The sequence below is a fragment of the Pleurodeles waltl genome, chromosome 10, assembly GCF_031143425.1.
Source record: "Pleurodeles waltl isolate 20211129_DDA chromosome 10, aPleWal1.hap1.20221129, whole genome shotgun sequence".
Classification (NCBI taxonomy): domain Eukaryota; kingdom Metazoa; phylum Chordata; class Amphibia; order Caudata; family Salamandridae; genus Pleurodeles; species Pleurodeles waltl.
The window spans coordinates 995078384-995097230 of NC_090449.1; positions in this window are offsets into that span (position 1 = coordinate 995078384).

Sequence of the window (18847 nt, forward strand, 5' to 3'; positions counted from 1 at the left end):
AGGAAGAGTTCAATTCTTTAGGTGTAGAATACAAGCTGCTCAAATCTGACAGAAGAAAGAGGCTACAGAATGTACTCCATTATACTGTTAAAAATGTATTTTTGTGTATCATATCATACTGCATTTCTTCTGTTTGTACGTCCTGTAAATATGTGTTGTTAGAAATATCTAACTTAATCCTACTCAGTTTACTGACCATAGAATAATGGAAAGCGGAGGTAAACTTGCTAGCATATAAATGTATAATATGCTGATCCCTGTATGATTGAGGAGTGACAATTAAACTCATTCATCAACCTTGTGCACACAATCTCTTCAGTTACCATCCCGCTCTACGACTCAAGAAGGTAAATAACTTTAAGCATTGACTTCAACTCAAGATTGAGGCAATGTGGCGTGCCATCCTCCTAGGTGGCTCACTAGTGCATACCATTGGCTGGTGGAATATTACCAAAAGTCTATACTTTTGTTCAGCTGGAATGCATCATGGTATGTCATCATAAAAAAATCATAAATATATTCACTTTATTTACTCATAAAAATATTTTATTAACATCCATTGTGGACTCTGTCAGGCTAATGATACACAAACACCCTCAGTGAAATATCATCATTGTTGGAAATTGAGTATTTGATTGAGGTGGTGAAGACCCTTCTCATGTAACAACCACAATTCCTGTCTGGATGAACCACAAAAGTCAATAAAGTGACCCATTCTTAACTCTCTGGTAGCTTGGCACAAAAGCAGTCCAGGTCAACTTAGGTCAAATATTCAAGTAAGTAGTTGTTTTAAGTAGTTATGCAGCATACAAACAGTAAGAAAGTGAAAACTCAGCACAAAAAAGTCCCATACCAATTTAGAAAAATTGTGTACAATGTAATAAATAATTTGACACCAAAATCCAGTCAGTAGAAGTGAAGTTATGATTGTTTACACAATTGTGAAGTTTTTTTTCATAAACATCTCTTTATTAGGTATTTTTAACAGTGGTAACAGCGTTTTACAGCTCATGATTGATATCTAGCATAATGGACTAAACAGCAATCTTCATGTGACAGTGGGATTATAAACATATTGTATTTATATCACATGTCATAGAAACAAGCCTGCCGTTGGAGATTATCAGCAATTTTCACAACGCTAAACATTTGAGGAAAAGGCGGAGCCTATCAGACACAGAAAGCAATCAACATTGCGTAACTATGCATATATCGGCCATATGCAAAAGCAAGATGTGAGCAAAGAAAAAGGGGTGGAGTGGCATTTGGGGGTAGGGGAAAGGTGTGGTGTTTCTGCTTGTGTGTGCTTGTAAATAGGATCATAAGGAAGGGGGGTCTAGTGAGTGGTGTATAGGTCATCAGTGAACTTTACGCCTGTGGAGAAAAAGAGGTCCAGAGGGCGATCAACCCATGATTTTTGTCAGGATTAGGGTGTGGGTCCAAACAATTTTAGGGCCCACAACCTTGGTGGGTTGAAGCAGCAGTATTCCAGTTTAATAAAGTATTGTATTAAGGCACTCCAGGTTCTTTGGAATTTCCGCTCGGTATGAGCTAGGGCATGTGAGATTTGCTCCATTGCCAATGTGTGCCATACATCTGCAAACCATTGTGCGATTGTTGGAGGGGCTGTCTGTTTCCACACTAGAGCAATGAGTTGTCTTGCTGCATGGACCATGTAACTAATGAGCGTCCAGTCAGAGTGCGTCAGAGCAGTTAACGTAGTCAGGCGGAGGCCCAGTTTTGCCAGACTGTATGTGGATAAAAGAGGGTAGCCTATCACTCTTTTATTTTGGCTTAGGATTTATTTCCAAAATATAGAGATCAAGGAGCAAGACCACCAGATATGGCAAAAGTCGCCCCGGTCAGTTTTACATCACCAACATAGCATAATCAACCCCTGGTATATGCACACCAGCCATGTAGGTGTACAGTACCATTGATACATTATTTTTTGGGCATTCTCAGAGGGAGAGGCTGTAGAACAATTTGGAGATATTGCACCAAAACATTTCCCATTGCTTCAAAGGTATCTCCTCAGCTATCCCTATGGTCCATGTGGACTAGAAGGGATGCACCCGCATCAGGACGGAGCTTTGGAGCGCTCTATAAGTAATGGAGATCAGCCCTTTCGACCCCGCATAGGTAGGCAACAGCTTTTCAAATAAGGTAAGTGGACGAATAGCCTTTTCACTTGGGCAAAGGTTTTTATAGTGGTGCCCATAAAAAGATCTCCTAATGTCCGACAGTCCTTGTCAGTCCAGCCCCAGAATGCATGTGTAGAGAGGGCAGGTGGGAATGCTGGATTACTGGCAATTTAAGTGTTTGGGGAGGGAAAACATGTGAGGCCCTGTCTCACCAATATTCTATCCCACTGTTCTCAAGGGCATTGCTAATTATGCACTACGTGGCCTGGAAGATTTTGGGAGCCGGGCTAGATCCCACAGGGGTCTGCAGGCTACAGCTCGGTCCTTGTTGAACTAGTGGCATTCGCTTTCACATGCCGTCCAGGCAGATTTAAAACATAAGTGTATTTCCCAATAATACTCCAGGAAGTTGGGGCACGCTAAGCCTCCTCGGTTGCACAGCTGCATCAAGAGTACGTTTGAGATTCTGGGTTTCTTGTTGTTCCAAATGAAGGCCCTGATATCTTGATGTAGTCTAATTATATCATCCTGCAGGACTGGAGTTGATAGGGGTTGGAACACGTATAGGACACTGGGTAGACCGTTCATTTTTATGATGTTGATTCACCCTACCAACAAAATGTACAGAGGTCACCAAGGGCAAAGGTCCTCTAGTATGCACTTCTGCAGGGGGGGCAGTTCTCTGCTGTCCATGTGTTGAGGGTAGCCATGAGGTTGACACCCAGGTAGCAGACTCAGGGGGTCATTCCGACCCCGGCGGGCGGTGGGCACTGCCCGCCAGGCAGAGACCGCCAGAAGACCCCACCGCGGTCAAATGACCGCGGCGGTCATTCTGACTTTCCCGATGGGCCGGCGGGTGACCGCCAAAAGGCCGCCCGCCGGCCCAGCGGGAAAGACCCAGCAACGATGAAGCCGGCTCCGTATGGAGCCGGCGGAGTTGCTGGGGTGCGACGGGTGCAGTGGCACCCGTCGCGATTTTTAATGTCTGCAAAGCAGACACTGAAAATCATTATGGGGCCCTGTTAGGGGACCCCTGCACTGCCCATGCCAGTGGCATGGGCAGTGCAGGGGCCCCCAGGGGCCCCACGACACCCATTCCCGCCATCCTGTTCCTGGCGGTAACAACCGGCAGGAACAGGGTGGCGGGAAGGGGGTCAGAATCCCCATGGCGGCGCTGCAAGCAGCGCCACCACGGAGGATTCCCTGGGCCAGGGGAAAACCGTCGGGAAACCGCCGGTTCCCCTTTTCTGACCGCGGCTTTACCGCCGCAGTCAGAATGGCCCAGGAAGCACCGCCAGCCTGTTGGCGGTGCTTCCGCGGTCGTTGGCCCTGGCAGTCGGTGACCGCCAGGGTCAGAATGACCCCCTCAGTGCGTTTCCCACTGGAAGGGTGACAGGCTTTGCAAGTGAGAGATATCCAAATTCAGGACAGTGAGATTTAAGGCAGACAATTTGGACAGGTAACCTTAAAGCCAGAAGCAGTCACAAAGGTGTCAAGAGCCTTGAAAACCACCGGAAGAGAGGTGGATGGCTGCATGAGAGTTAGTAGCAGGTCGTCTGCAAAGAGAATTACTTCATGTTCCCTGCTGCCAAAGAGAATTCCTGCTTTGTTTTGACCTAGCATATTGTAATGGTGAGCGGTTCCACTGCTAATCAAGGAGCAGGGGTGATAGTGGACACATCTGTCTAATGCCCCTTCTTATCTGAAGTGGAGCCATGCAAGTGCCATTGACTTGAATAGTGGCTGTTAGGGTGGCACCTGATGCCATTATCTTGGTGAGTAAGTTAGGGCCCATTCCTATTTCCAAAAGGACAGATTTAATGAAGGCCCTATCGACCCTGTCGAAGGCCTTTTCTGCATCCAATGACAGCAGAAGGGCTGATAGTTGGTGCCTGTGCATCTTTTTTATAAGATGTGCAATACATCTCACATTGTCTGCCCCCTGCCTATCCAATACGAATCCCACTCAGTCAGGATCCATGAGGCCAGACAGGAATCGCTCCAAACGCATTGCCAGCATTTTATTGAAGAGCTTTGCATCAGCGTAAAGAATGGCAATTGGACAATATGATTGGCAATGGGAGGATCTTTGCCCGGTTTAGGGATTAGAGCAATCTCAGCCATTGTCATAGATGGGGTAGGGCCCATGTCATGGGTAAAAGAGTTAAAAGGCCGGAGGAGAAAGTCTCATAGTTCAGTCAAAAACAGCCTAAAAAAGCTAACTTGGAGACCATCTGGTCTGGGAGTCAGTGGTAGTGCCTGCAAGGCCTTTGTGATCCCTTCACTTGAGATGAGAGGATCAAGCTCAGTCACGTGCTGAGGAAGAAGAGGTTACCAATCGCAGGCTTCTAAGTATTCATCAATTACTGATTGGGGGTCATCCTCCCTGGCATATAGCTGTTGGTAAAAAGTGCGAAAAGCCTGGCGTTTACCTTTCTCCCCATGTATCCACTCTCCATCGTCAGAACGTGTTCTATCAATAAGGGCTTTGAGTTGGGATTGGTGGAGTCAGCGTGCTAAGAGTGCTAAGAGAGAGCACGTTTTATTGCCTCCCTCGTAAATGCGCTGCTCAAACGTAAGGAGGGCACGTTCCACTCTAATTGCTCTGTGTGTCCTGAGTTGCCCTCTACATAGAGCTAGCTGTTGTTTGACCTGTGGGGTGTGCCTTATCTAGTTGTACCACGGTGCGAATGTCTGACGCCAAAGTGTCCTCCACCAGATGGGCCTCCCTCTGTGCCAGTAAAGCTATTGTGGTGATTACTCCTCGTATGCTGGCTTTGAACCCATGCCATGTGGTGTGCAATGAAGTGTCATTTTCAGTGTTGTGTGTGAAGCAGTCCTTTATACCTGCGCAGATGTCATTGATATTAACTGGGTCACGCAAGAGGGCTAGAGGAAGGTGCCATTTTGGTGTCCGCCCTGATAGATTGGGGGAGGGCAACCAGAACAAAGTATGTTCATGGTGTCATATTGACATGTCAGATATTACTGTGTAGTCTAGAAGAGGAAGGAGAGCGGGAGTGATAAAGACATAGTCAATGCAGGAGTAGGTGGTGTGTACATAGGAGTAGAAGAAGTAATCACAAGGGTCCAGGTGATGATGCCACCAGGCATCAACCAGACCCAGTTCTTGTAGAATTTCTTCAATTGAGCTGACATGGCGCCGGCCCTTTGGGAGACGGTAGTGTGATAGTTGAGCAAAGGATCCCAAACCAAGTTGAGGTCGCCTCCCACCACTATGTTACCCATGACTCTCCCTAAATTATTATTTAGGACCTTGCAAAAATAGGCGTCCTATCCAGTATTTGGAGCATATATGTTGAAATATGTAAGCTTTTGGTGATTTTGAGAAAGGTATAGGCTGAGGTATCGGCCTCTGGGGTCACGCACTACCTTGGTGATTTGTGGGCAAAAGGATGCTTTGCATAGTATGCTCACCCCAATGGTTTTCATGTTTCTAAAGGCCCAGTGAAGGACAGGATATCATGGATGTGCCATAGGTGATCTATCTATGCCCCTAAGGTGAATCTCCTGCAAAAACACAAAGTCAGGGTCATACTGAAGGATGTATCCCCATACTTGCCTGTGCTTACTGGGAGTGTTCAGGCCACAGATGTTAATGGAAAGCAATTGAGTTCCTTGTAAAAGGGTAGTCAGGGGCTATGACTGGTTAAGGAAAAGCTCCCATCTAGGTCAGGTGTGCCACCCCCCCAGGGTGGTAGGGCCTGAATGGCCAAGAAAGTGAGATAAGTCCCCAAAAGCCGATTGAGCACTAGAAAATGTTGGGTAGGAACCCCCGAGGAGGAGCGTGGGAGTCCGAGCTGTTGAGACACACCTGTGAAGGTAACAATAAGGAAAAAGAAACAAACATTAAACAGTGGCCAATAGTGCCCAACTGTGAGGCCCTCTTCCCTTGGAGAACAACGGAGCAACTCCCACTTTCCTGCAGAGGAGTCACACTCAGGGAAGATTTAGCAAAGGGGCCAGCACACACCTGTACTTCTGTACTGTGTCAGAGATTTGTGACCGCATGAGCTATCAGGGCTCCTGGTCTGTGCCACGGCCATAGAGCACAGATTATGGGTGCAAGAGGAGAGTGTGTGGATGGGCAACTCTCCCCACAAGTCTCAGGTGGCAGGGGATGCCCACAATTGAGCAAGGAGGTGATGGGGTGCGGTCTAGGCTTTGCAATTGTTGAATTATGTTGTCTTTTGCTTTCCTCTGGGACACCTTATCTGTGCAAGGCTTCTTGCTGTGGGGGCCCACAGTCTCCCAGGAGGATCTCAGGGGTTTCCTAGGAGATGAGAGTTCCCCGCCTAGGGCCTCTTCAGAGTCCACATCTACGAGATTGAGGAGCTTCCTTGCTTCCAAAAAGGAATCTCAGATATCTTCTCTTCCCCTCCCAGTCAAAGATGAGGTCAAACTGGTGTCCCCATTGGTAGCAGAGATCCCTGCTGCGTAGGTGGTCAGTTGTCAGTTTAAATTCCTTTTGACAGCAAAGGGCAAGGGTTAGAGGTCTTGATAAAATTGAAAGATATAGCCCTGAAAAAGTCAGATTGGACAATTTGCATGCCACCGTGAGTATTGCTTCTCTCTCTGTGAAATAGTGGGCCCTCACTAGGATGTTGGGGGGGGGGGTGTTGGGTCCCCTAGTTGTGAAAGCCACCCTATGGTAGTGGTCCATGGCCAGGATCTGGGCACCAGCGTTCCTCTTAATAGAGTAGAGAAGGACCACTGTGAGGGCCATGATGACTGTTCCGCTTCTCTCTGGATATCTCGGGCGCATTGGTTATTTCATCAATTTCAGTTCTCAATATCCTCTTGTTTGGATAGCAGTTCTATGTTCTGTTGTTCCAGGGCATTCACACTTATCTATAGGAGCTCCTGGTCCTCCGATCTATCAGGCAAGGGTAGGACATATAGATGGCCTCTGTTTTTCTGGAGGTTATGCTTCTCGTTTTCTTTAATGCTTAACAGCTGAAGTTCCGGGGGGGACAAGACTGGCTTTTTCACAGGTGTCCTGCTGGGGATCAGGCTTACCCCCCATCCATGCTTGAGTCCTGTTCAGGAGTAAGCTCACATCTGCAGCCCCCCAATGTCCCCCCACGATCACAGCAGGCAGGACCAAATGAGAAATTTGCCAGTCCAATGGCCCGGGACCAGGGCTCTAGGGTGCTCCAGATGGTGCGTGTTGTCCAAGACTAAAGAAGAATGGTAGTCCCCACTCTGGGTGCAAGGGTTGACTATGCCTGCCCAGCCACAGGTCTCTGGAAGGTCAATTGAAGCTGTGGCTTTTTTGGGGGGGGGCAACACTGCAAATCTATTGCTCTGCCTCGTGTGGGGGGGCCAGGTCCCCATGGGTCTAGGGTCCAGCCCAGGGTGGCAGACTAGTCTGGAAAGGCGGTGCCGGAACCCCAGTCATGAGCGGCCACCAGCGAGATAGTGCCGCCCCAAGTCCAGAGGCTCCCAGGCAGCAGTTCTCCTGCCTCGTCCTCTGGGTCATAGGGGCTCTAACAGTCCCAATGAGTGCTCCCGCTCCTTCAAGGCTGCAGAAAGCTCTGGCGTGCCGCTGGTGGGCACAGCAGCACTGCGGCAACCTTCACCCTGCAATGGATCTCCAGGCATCTAGAGTGGGGTCCCCTCTCACCTTAGAGCTCTGTGCCTGCATATGTGGATCCGCGGCGCCACTTTTGGAGCTCCAGGCTCCCTGTCCAAGGCCCCAGGGCATCCCCCTCCAGGCTCACACTGCGGAGTGGGCTAGCAGCCCCCCCACAGTGTGGACCTACGGGTCCCTCCCTGCGGCGGGCATGAAATACCGTTCTGTCCTGGGCACAGTCAGGTCAAAGCAGTAGACAGCAGCTTCATAGGCCTCAGCAGCTGAGAGAAAATGGCAGCTATGGCCTCAGGGCACACAGCCGATCACCCCGAGCCACCTCCGGAGGGAGGAAAGTCATCTCTGCTCTAAAATCTGTCACCCCCAGAGTGATAATACGGGGGTATTGAGCCATTCCTGCAGCCCCGTATCACTTTCGGTGGTGGCAGGTGTCAAACCTGGAGCCGGAGAGCTCTGGAACAATGACTCACGCCATCTTGTGCTTGGCCACGCCTTCCCTTGCACTTGGCCATGCCCCCATTTTAAAGTTTTTAATGGAAATCAGCACCATAAAGTTCAAAGCGCCAACCATGAGTATCTAGTCGCATGAGAAAAAAGCAAAGTTGTAGCAACAGCGATGGAGCATGGTTCAAATACACAAGGTTGGTTGGGCCTGGTCTCTGCTTACCTTCTCACATGGAAGAAATTTGGAAGAAAAATATCTGAGAATTTCAGTGGGGCAAGGCAGTAGGCAGTGTCCGAGGAGGGGATGTTGTATTTTGGGTTTTGACCCTCAGACTTTGTCACATTTTAGGAAGTCAAAAATCTCCATAGGGGCAAACTGCAAGTGATGAGGGTTCCATGAGGCCAGATATCCTCCCAAAGAGGAGACACTGAACAACATTTTCTGCTGTTGCTGATTTGGGAGTATTATTATCATGTGCACCCCAGTGTTCTGTATTACTTGCATTCTGTTGATCAAAGAGTTAAGAAGACCGAGGTAGAGACTATTCATGCAATCCATATGCGGAATGATAAAAGTATGAACAATTGTTTTCCTTACTTAAAGGTGTAAGATATCAAGACATTTTTGCCAAGTCCATAATAATGTAAACCACATATCCGTGGTGTTGAGAATTTGCTGGAGAAATGGCAACTTCTTGTCAAAATTCACCCCTAAGATTTGTTACCACAGTTGCTGAATGAGAAGGAGCTGGAAGTCTAACTGCCCACCATGTATCAGAGAGAAAATTAGACACTTTCCGAAGGACTAATATCTGTGTTTTCACTGAATTACATTTCAAGTGGCTCTGTTGCACCCACTTAATATTATGTGCTGGACAGTTTTTAAAAGTTGCTTCAGACATGCCAGAGGAGATTCTATCAATAGATAGGATGAGCTGAGTATCATCTGCGTAGGATACTGCTTTGATCCCAAAGGATTCAATCAGGATGGCTGAGGGAGCAATATATACACTAAAAAGCATCAGACTCAGGGAAGAGCCCTAACAAATACTGCAAAATCTTTATTCTCTGAGACGTATTAGGACATGTCAACCAATCGATATCTGGCTGATAAAAAAGTGTGCAACCATTTCAATACCTGATAACAGATTCACCACCTCTGCCAGCCTGTGAAGCAGAAGGTAGTGGCTTATGGTATTGAATGCTGCTGCTAAATCTAAGAGTATGAGGGCGGTGTTTGAGCCACTACCTACAGTGATCTTCAAGTTCTCTGAAACTTCTAGCAAGGCAGATTTCTTACTGAATTGTCATCTAAACCATGACTGCAGTAATGTAGAAGTCCTGCCATTTCGGAGTATTCTAGCAACTGCACAAACAGAAGCTTTTCCAACATCTTACAAAAAGCTGGTAGTATAGAAACTGAGTGGAAATTGGCCAGTATCTCCCATTGGCAGAGTATTTGTTTTCTGTAATGGTATAATTAGCCTGTATCCGAAGTGATGACACAATTTCTGTGGTCAGACAGTTTTGAAACAGTGCATTTATCAACAGATTAAGGACCTTGATACCTTTAATAAGCACCTTAGGAGGATAGGTTTCAACATGGGATCCAGCTTTCCATTTTTGAATTACTTTTTCAGATTGCGCTAAGATAACTTCCTTAAAAGTGGGTGGTATTAATCTTTGACATTGAAACTAATAGAAGTTGCCAATCCTGGTATTCTTGGTTATTCAAATCAAAGCCTGATTGCAGTTTTCTAACTTTCTCCAAAAAATGACAAATCATTGCTAAGAGATGCTGAGGAGTTAACCTTAGTATTTCAGGTCTTAGGTTGTAAAAAGAGAACTGCAATGCGAAACATCTCTTATGGCTCACTTGAAATTTGATTGGGCAACTTTAATTGCCTTCCTATATACGATTTAAGAACAGCTTTGTAAGTAATGTTATGTTCTGCCCTATATTCTCTTCTCCATTCCCATTACAGATTTTTACATGTTTTCTTATCGAGAATTAACAGTTTTGAAAACCATTGAGCAGTACTTCTTTTCTCTGACTAGTCAGATGTACAGGACGAGCTAACATAGTCATGGAAAGATCCAAACATGAAAAGATGACTTGCATGTCAACTTCCATGTCACCTGTGGGTAGGAAACTTTGCAGTTTGAATATGACATAAAATTCATTTATTTGATTCCACTGCCAAATAACCTGCCCCATCTTGGGTATTTCCCATAAACTAACTGTAACATCCTCCCAACCAAAATGTACACGTCGGAGTCTGTCCAAGGTAGTTCCTCTAGTTCTTCTACCCTTAATGACTTGTGATTTGTGGAAATGAAATCTAATATCTGTCCTTCTACATGCGTAAGTGTTTAGATTACTGTATTCAGATTTAAGGATGAGAATGATTCCAATAAATATTGAGCATGAACCTTTTCCAAATGGGTTAACACTAAAATCACCAAGCACTGTAAAAGTGTATTGAACGCAGTGTTAGACAATAATTTCAACTCGCAAATTGGCAAATTAAAACTCTTGAAAAAGAGCTTTGGTAAGAGGTTTTAAGACTGAACTTTCTCCTCCTGAAAGTCCTGCCAGGGTAAACGTGGAGGAGTGAAAGTTCTCCTGAAAATGTATCACTAAACAACCTCCCCTTCATCCCACTCTATCCACATGTGAAATTACGTATTCCTCAGGTAGAGCATTAGGGATATCTGGATTAGGTGCTTCATTGAGGCAAGTTTCAGTAATTATGATGATAGCTGGCTCAATATCTGTAATCAGGCCATTGATATCGTACGCATGTTTAACAATAGATCATGCATTCAGAAGGTACCCCCAAAATGTCACTCTATTTGTCTTCTTACTATTGACATCCATTGGCTCCCTTTGACAAACCTGAACTTTCCTTTTTTTTCAATAAAAAATGACATTCACCACAGCAGACAGACCCTGAAACAGTATGTGCTCATAGCTGCGTCCAACACCTTTCTGTTTGTCCTAATTCTTTAAGGTTCGTGGAGGAATACGTTATCATCCAATCTTCTGAGTCCAGATGGGCAGAATGGCTGGCTCTGGTCGTAGTACGGATGTGGACAGGCACAGGAGGGCTTGCCTGTGGAAAATGTCTCTTGCAGTATTAAAAATCGCTGTGAAATCACCACTCTGCTCTTTGCAGTGTAATCATTTTTCTGCCATAAAGTGCAAGTGCACAAATAAATGATCCACACTCCAAAGTCAATCCTCCTGAAACATATTTGTAGGAGGCTGGCCTGGCTTATAGTGGGTACCTGATGGTACTTACACCTTGTGCCAGGTCCAGTTATCCCTTATTACTAGATTAGTATATTAGCAGTGTTCTAGCAGCTTAGGCTGATAGAGGTAGCTATAGCAGAGCAGCTTAGGCTGAACTAGGAGACATGTAAAGCTTCTACTATACCACTTATATCATATAGCACTATATCATAAGAATCACAATACTCAGAGTTACCATAAATAAAGGTACTTTATTGTTAGTGACAATGTGCCAAAAATATCTCTGAGGATATACTCCCTTAGGAGATAAGTAAAATACACAAAATATACACACAAACCAAAATCAGGCAAGTAAACAGTTAGAAAAGTATTGCAAACACTGTAGAATACAATAGGATGCAATAGGCCTAGGGCAACACAAACCATATACTCTAAAAGTGGAATGCAAACCACGAATGGACCCCAGGCCTTGTGTAGTGTGTAGAGGATCACAGGGAGTGTAAGAAAACACTAAGGGTGTCCAAGATACCCCACCCCAAGACCCTGAAAAGTAGGAGTAGAGTTACCCTACTTCCTCAGAAACACTCTACAAACGTGATAGGAGATTCTGCAAAGGCAACAACTGACTGCAAAGCACTGAAGACAGATTCCTGGACTTGAAGACCTGTAAAGGAAGGGGACCAAGTCCAAGAGTGAAGCAAGTGTCCAGGGGGGGCAGGAGCCCACTAAACCCCGGATGAAGATGCAAAAGGGCTGCCTCTGGGTGGAAGAAGCTGAAGATGCTGCAACAACAGAAGTTGCCAGGAACTTCTCCTTTGCTCAAAAGATGTTCCATGGCATGCTGGAGGATGCAGAGTTGTTTCCACGCAGAAACACCACAAACTAGCCTTGCTAGCTGCAAAGGTCATGAATGAAGAAAATGGTTGCTGCCTGGGCCCAGGAAGGACCAGGAGATCGCCCCTTGGAGGAGGAGACAGAGGGGCACTCAGCAGTATGGAGAGCCCATGCAGAAGCAGGCAGCACCCGCAGAAGCACTTAAACAGGCATTCAAGAAATCTGAGCATTGCAGTCATCTCAACACTACAAAAGAGGGTCCCACAAAGCCGGTGGTCAGCTCAGCGAGTTGGGCAATGCAGGACAGAATGCTGGGGACCTGGGCTATGCTGTGCATGAAGGATTCCTTGCAAAAGTGCACAGAAGCCCTAGCAGATGCAGATCATGCAGTACACAGGATTACTGTCTGGCGTTGGGAGACAAGGACTTACCTCCACCAAATTTGGACAGAAGGACGACTGGACTGCCGGGGTCACTTGGATCCAGCTCCTATGTACTAGGGACAATGCTTGTCAAGATAAGAGGGGACCCAGAGGACCGATGATGTAGAAATTTGGTGCCTGCATCGGCAGGGGAAGATTCCATTGACACACAGGAGATTTCTTCCTGGTTTCCAGTGCAGGGTGAAAGCAGACAGCCCTCAGAGCATGCACCTCCAGGAAACAGTCAAGAAAGCCAGCAGGATTAGGCGCTACAATGTTGCTGGTAGTCGTCTTGCTACTTTGTTGCAGTTTTTCAGGCATCCTGGAGCAGTCAGTGGTCGATCCTTGTCAGAAGTCAAGAAGGGAGATGCAGAGGAACTCTGGTGAGCTCTTGCATTTGTTATCTGAAGAGAAACCCACAGGAGAGACCCTAAATAGCCCTCAGAGGAGGATTGGCCACATAACCAGGTAAGTACCTATTAGGAGGGGACTCTGACGTCACCTACTGGCACTGGCCACTCAGAGGCCTCCACTGTGCCCTCACACCTCTGCATTCAAGATGGCAGAGGTCTGGGACACACTAGAGGAGCTCTGGGCACCACCCCTGGGGTGGTGATGGACAGGAGAGTGGTCACTCCCCTTTCCTTTGTCCAGTTTCACTCCAGAGCAGGGGCTGGGGGATCCCTGAACTGGTGTACACTGGCTTATGCAAGGAGGGCACCATCTGTGCCCTTCAAAGCATTTCCAGAGGCTGGGATAGGCTACTCCTCTCCAGCCCTTAACACCTATTTACAAAGGGAGAGGGTGTAACACCCTCTCTCAAAGGAACTCCTTTGTTCTGCCTTCCTGGGACTGGGCTGCCCAGACCCCAGGAGGGCAGAAGCCTGTCTGTGGGTTGGCAGCAGCGGTAGCTGCAGTGAAAACCCCAGAGAGCTAATTTGGCAGTACCCGGGGTCCATGCTGGAGCCCCGGGGATGCATGGGATTGGCACCCCAATACCATATTTGGCACGGGGGACGATTCCATGAGCTTAGACATGTTACATGGCCATATTCTGAGTTACCATTGTGAAGCTACATATAGGTATTGACCTATATGTAGTGCACGTGTGTAATGGTGTCCCCGCACTCACAAAGTCTGGGGAAATTGCCCTGAACAATCTGGGGGCACCTTGGCTAGTGCCAGGGTGCCCTCACACTTAGTAACGTTGCACCTAACCTTCACCAAGTGAGGGTTAGACATTTAAGTGACATATAAGTTACTTAAGTGCAGTGTAAAATGGCTGTGAAATAACGTGGATGTTATTTCCCTCAGGCTGCAGTGGCAGTCCTGTGTAATAATTGTCTAAGCTCCCTATGCGCGGCAAAAGAAATGCTGCAGCCCATAGGGATCTCCTGGAACCCCAATACCCTGGGTACCTAGGTACCATATACTAGGGAATTGTAAGGGTGTTCCAGAGTGCCTATCGGAATTGGTAAAAACTGTCACTAGCCTGCAGTGACAAATTTAAAGACAGAAAGAGCATACGCACTGAGGTTCTGGTTAGCAGAGCCTCAGTGACACAGTTACGCACCAAACAGGGAACACATTCAGGCCACAAACTATGAGCACTGGGGTCCTGGCTAGCAGGATCCCAGTGAGACAGGCAAAAACAAACTAACACACAAGTAAATGTGGGGATAACATGCCAGGCAAGATGATACTTTCCTACAATATTTAATTAGGCAAAGTATCACAGTAAAAACAGTAGGTCAAAGAACCACAAGATGATATGTTCCTTTAAAAACAGCACAAGGACCAAAAAAATAGGCGGGCCCTTAAAAAAATCTAAAACAGAACACCCTTTATTCTTGAAAAAATGAGTTAAAATAACAGTCAGGTGTGATGTACCGAAATTATCAGACCCAACTCATAAGCTGCTCATCTACATTGCTGGTGCTCTTTTAAATTTTAAAAGGTGCCGCCGATCGCATTTCTTTCACCACTGGTAAAAAAATAGCATCTAAAAATGTAATTTGTGGTAGTAAAAATGGCTGCAAAACTGCCAGTCTGCTCTTTGCAGGGTAATACTATTTCGATGTAAAGTGCAAATTCAAAATAAATGATCAACAACGCCAAGTCATATTCCTTCTGATTCACATTCAATTAGTCAAGATATCACAGCAAAAAATGATAGGTAACATCATTCATAAGAATCACAAGTTGATATGTTTCTTTGAAAACAGCACAAGGCCCCAACAATAAAAGCAGACCCTTAACAACTTCTAAATGGAATATTGAATATGTCTGTATTTTTACAAAGTTAATTCAGATAACAGTCAAGTGTAATATAACAAACTTTTCAGTCCCAACTCTCTAAAGGAAATAAGAAAACGCAATGTTATCCTATAGGAGAGGTAGAACACACAGTATTAAAAAACAAATTTAGGAGTTCTTCATTACCTATACATATAAAACCTAAAAGTACATGTCCAACTTTCTGGCCTAGCCTAGGGATGATATATGTATTAAAAGGGAGGATTAGACCTGGTAAAATGTTACTTTTTACACATTGAACTGACAGTTTCAAACTGCACTCTGGCTGAAATGGCAGGCCTGAGGCACGTTTTAAAGGGGTAACTAAGGGGGTGACAAAATAAGTGCTGCAGGCGCACTACTAGCAGTTAATTTACAGGTCCTAGGTATATGTTGCCCCACTATACTAATTACCTATACGTAAATTATATGTGCTGATTGGGTGTAAACCAATTTTGCCATGTTTAAAGGAGAGAGCACAAGCACTTTTGCACTAGTTAGCTCCTAGCCTGCCCTGTATCCAATCCTAAAGCAATCCTAATCCAATCCTAATGCTGCTTTCATGCTGCTGGATTGCCAAGCCAGGGTGCTCAGATGCAAAGTGGAAGTCTCTGCCTGATGTCTCCAACCCGACAATGCATTGCCTGTGTTGCCGGATTGGAGAGAGCCTAATGCGCATGTGTGTTTGGCTGCCCAAACATACATGTGCACTGAGGGGGAGTCACCCCACCCCTTTTAAAAGAAAAAGAAAATAAACATAGTTTATTATGGTTTTCTTGTAACAGTTTTGCAGCTGTTGCTGCTGGCAGTGGGGGTGGGGCGACACTTCTCCGCCATAGCGGAAGAGCCACCCCTGATCAATAGCAAAATGTGTCAGTTATCCAAGATTCAGCAAATTATCAAATGATATAAGATCCTGTCTTTCTCATCACAGAAGAGTTTTGAGTGTTCATCTCTTCTACAACTTCACCAATCATGCAAATAAAGATCAATGGGATTTGGAAATTTCCAGAAAGGTATAACCACCTGGTCCTCTAGCCTGAGGTAATAAAAGCACATGCTGGTGGTTGTGCTGCATTGGAACACAGGAAGTTCCAAAAATTATCATTACACAGAAATTGAGAGAGCACTCATGAAATAGAGTACTACGAATTTAGCATTCAAGCAGCTGGTAAACAACTTTTATGCAGCAGCAATGCAATGAGGATTCCCTCCTTCTAGAATTCTTAACCCTTTGAATGTGTGACTTCTGTCAGCAGGGATAAGATACCATGTGGATCTATTTATGGTGAGACTTTCACCAAAGTTTTCGAGGCAGGCGTTGTGAAAAAAGTACTGACAGATGTCCAGGACAGGTAAACCACATGCCAATATTGCTCATTTGTGAATTTAACTTGAAAACAACAAAAGACAAGAGGCATTTGGCAAAACAGGAATAGTTAATTTAAAAACATGAGGGCTAGAGAACAATTACAGAAACAGGGTCTGAGGACTGTTTGAAAGTACAATTGACCAGAGCTGTGTTATATATATTTCTCTGGGATCCATAAAAGAATTACAGTGTTACTTTTTGGGTAAAGAATGTGAGCAGTTGCCTTGGAGTTGTAAATAAGGTCCATGGTAGCAAATGCAGGCGGGCCTCGACTTTGTGTGGAAACAATGAGGGCCAGTGGTTGACGTGTCCAGACATCCTGCATGAGGGGTGAATTATCGCAGCGTGTTACTGTGCGTGCTGTGTTCTGATTGGCTGAGTGTTCCTAACTCCATGTGGCATTTGACTTTATAGTGTTTTGGAAATGTGCACACTCCTCGGTCCAAGCTTTATTGGGGCCAATCTCCTGGGGCCATTGTCTTTTTGCTGTGCCTATTTGTGGATTGATCTGAGTTTCCTGTCTGTATACTTGTCTGCCAGCTACGAGCTTCTCAACCTGAAACCTGTCATCAGTAACCTCTGGCCTAGGTTTCATGGCCTGTCTGACCATGTATGTCTGAGTCAGTGTTGCTAGAGTGTTCATGATGGGTGAATTTGATAATAGTGATGCGATTTCATTTTCACATGTGAACATATCATGGTACATATTGACATCAACATCGACTTTTCCAGTATTAACATTTCCCCCTCTAATTGAATTTTCACTACACTATCAAACCCATACTTCATGTCAGTCACATTATTGGGGGCTTGTTGTTCTTTAGTATTGACTATTACTAATTCCCTAGTTACTTGCATTCTGCCCAATTTGAGGACTGTGTTTTCATAGCAGGAAGCCCTCACTTGCAGGAAACCACACAAAAACACCAATAGTATGAAAACGGGCAACAATGAAATGCACAGACCAGTCTACCACAGAGGAAGCCAGGTAAACCACTTTGTGAACTTCTCCTCCTCAGGGGCACCTCCTTCGCATGCATCTCTCTTTGTAAACAGTGCAATGCTTGGATGGTAAGAGTTAGAGGCCCCTTGGCCATGTCATTGCCTGGTATGAACGTTTGGCCGGAGGCACCAAACTTGGTACAGACCCCTCCCTCCATTGCGGCCTTTAAGTTCAACACATATCAATGTTGCATCACCATGTGATGGATGGCTTTCAGTTCTTCCTTAATTGAATTAAGCCTGAGCTCAGTGCTGTTCATCAACTTGAAAATTTCCCACTTGGTTATTTGAATGCCACGGACATTCGCTTTTGTCTGCAAAGTGAAGAAGGGTATGGACCCTCCCGCTGATATTTGTGCATCAGAGAACAGTCTGAATTATTCTCGAATATTTGTGTACTGAGCCCAGCCAAAATAATCAGCAGCTCTTTTTTCTCAGACCTCATGCACTAGAGTAATCTTCTCCTTTGACGGGTGCTGGTACAACTCTGACAGATCCTCATTGGGAATGACCAGTGTCGGGGTGTCTATGGTGACAAGAGAGCAGAGCCCATGACATCCGGGGATGAGCTGAGAGTAGGCAAACTTGCTGCATTGACAGTAAAAGTCCACTGCTGTGAGGGTGCACCATTGCATGTCCGGATTGTGCAGGACTGTGCAGCAGTTTTCATTTGTTCCCAGCAGAATTAGTCATTTACCTCTGAAACACAAGGAATACAGTGGGAGTTTCCATACAATTAGGGGTTACCCTTTCCCTTCTATCCACGTATATCTGTCCACCTCTGTCTCCCAGATTTCCTGACATGTGGTATCTATGTTGTCATTCAACCCTCCCTTACAAGACTCATTTCCCTTTGTGTTATCGAGGTGGATGGCCCTTCACTGGAACTCCATGTCTGGGGTCCATTTGTTATAAAAGAAGACAGCTCCAGATATGCTAAGAGACACCCTGGGACCACAGACGGAAACGGGAGCAGACGTGTTTGTGCATTGGTTTGGTGGTTTTGCTACCTCTAAGAATCTCTTTTCTGAAAGTCTCGGGCCAAACAGTATTCTCCTCTATGGTGCCCCTCCTGTGCATCCTATCTAGCGCTGTTTGAAAATCACTAAGCCCGGTGAAAAGGTACAGTGCTGTGGTATTGGTCTCATATTGGATAAGATTCATCACTACTCTGTGGGGTTGTACTCTGTTGGTAAAGCCTGTCTGTGCCTACTGCATGTGATATCAGTGAACAGATGTAACATGACACGACTGATGTCTTGGAACCTATGGCAGCCATGTGATGATACCATGTGTTGTGTAAGAGGGTGCTGTGTAGCATGTGTGGAATGCTAGTGTTGGGTGCAATGTAATTATAGGTGACAGGGGAGAGGTCCCTACACAAGGACTATGACAATTCCTGGATGGACTCCATTTGCCTAGGCAGGTAGTTGGCAATAAATGGATGCAGAAGTACCTACAGTA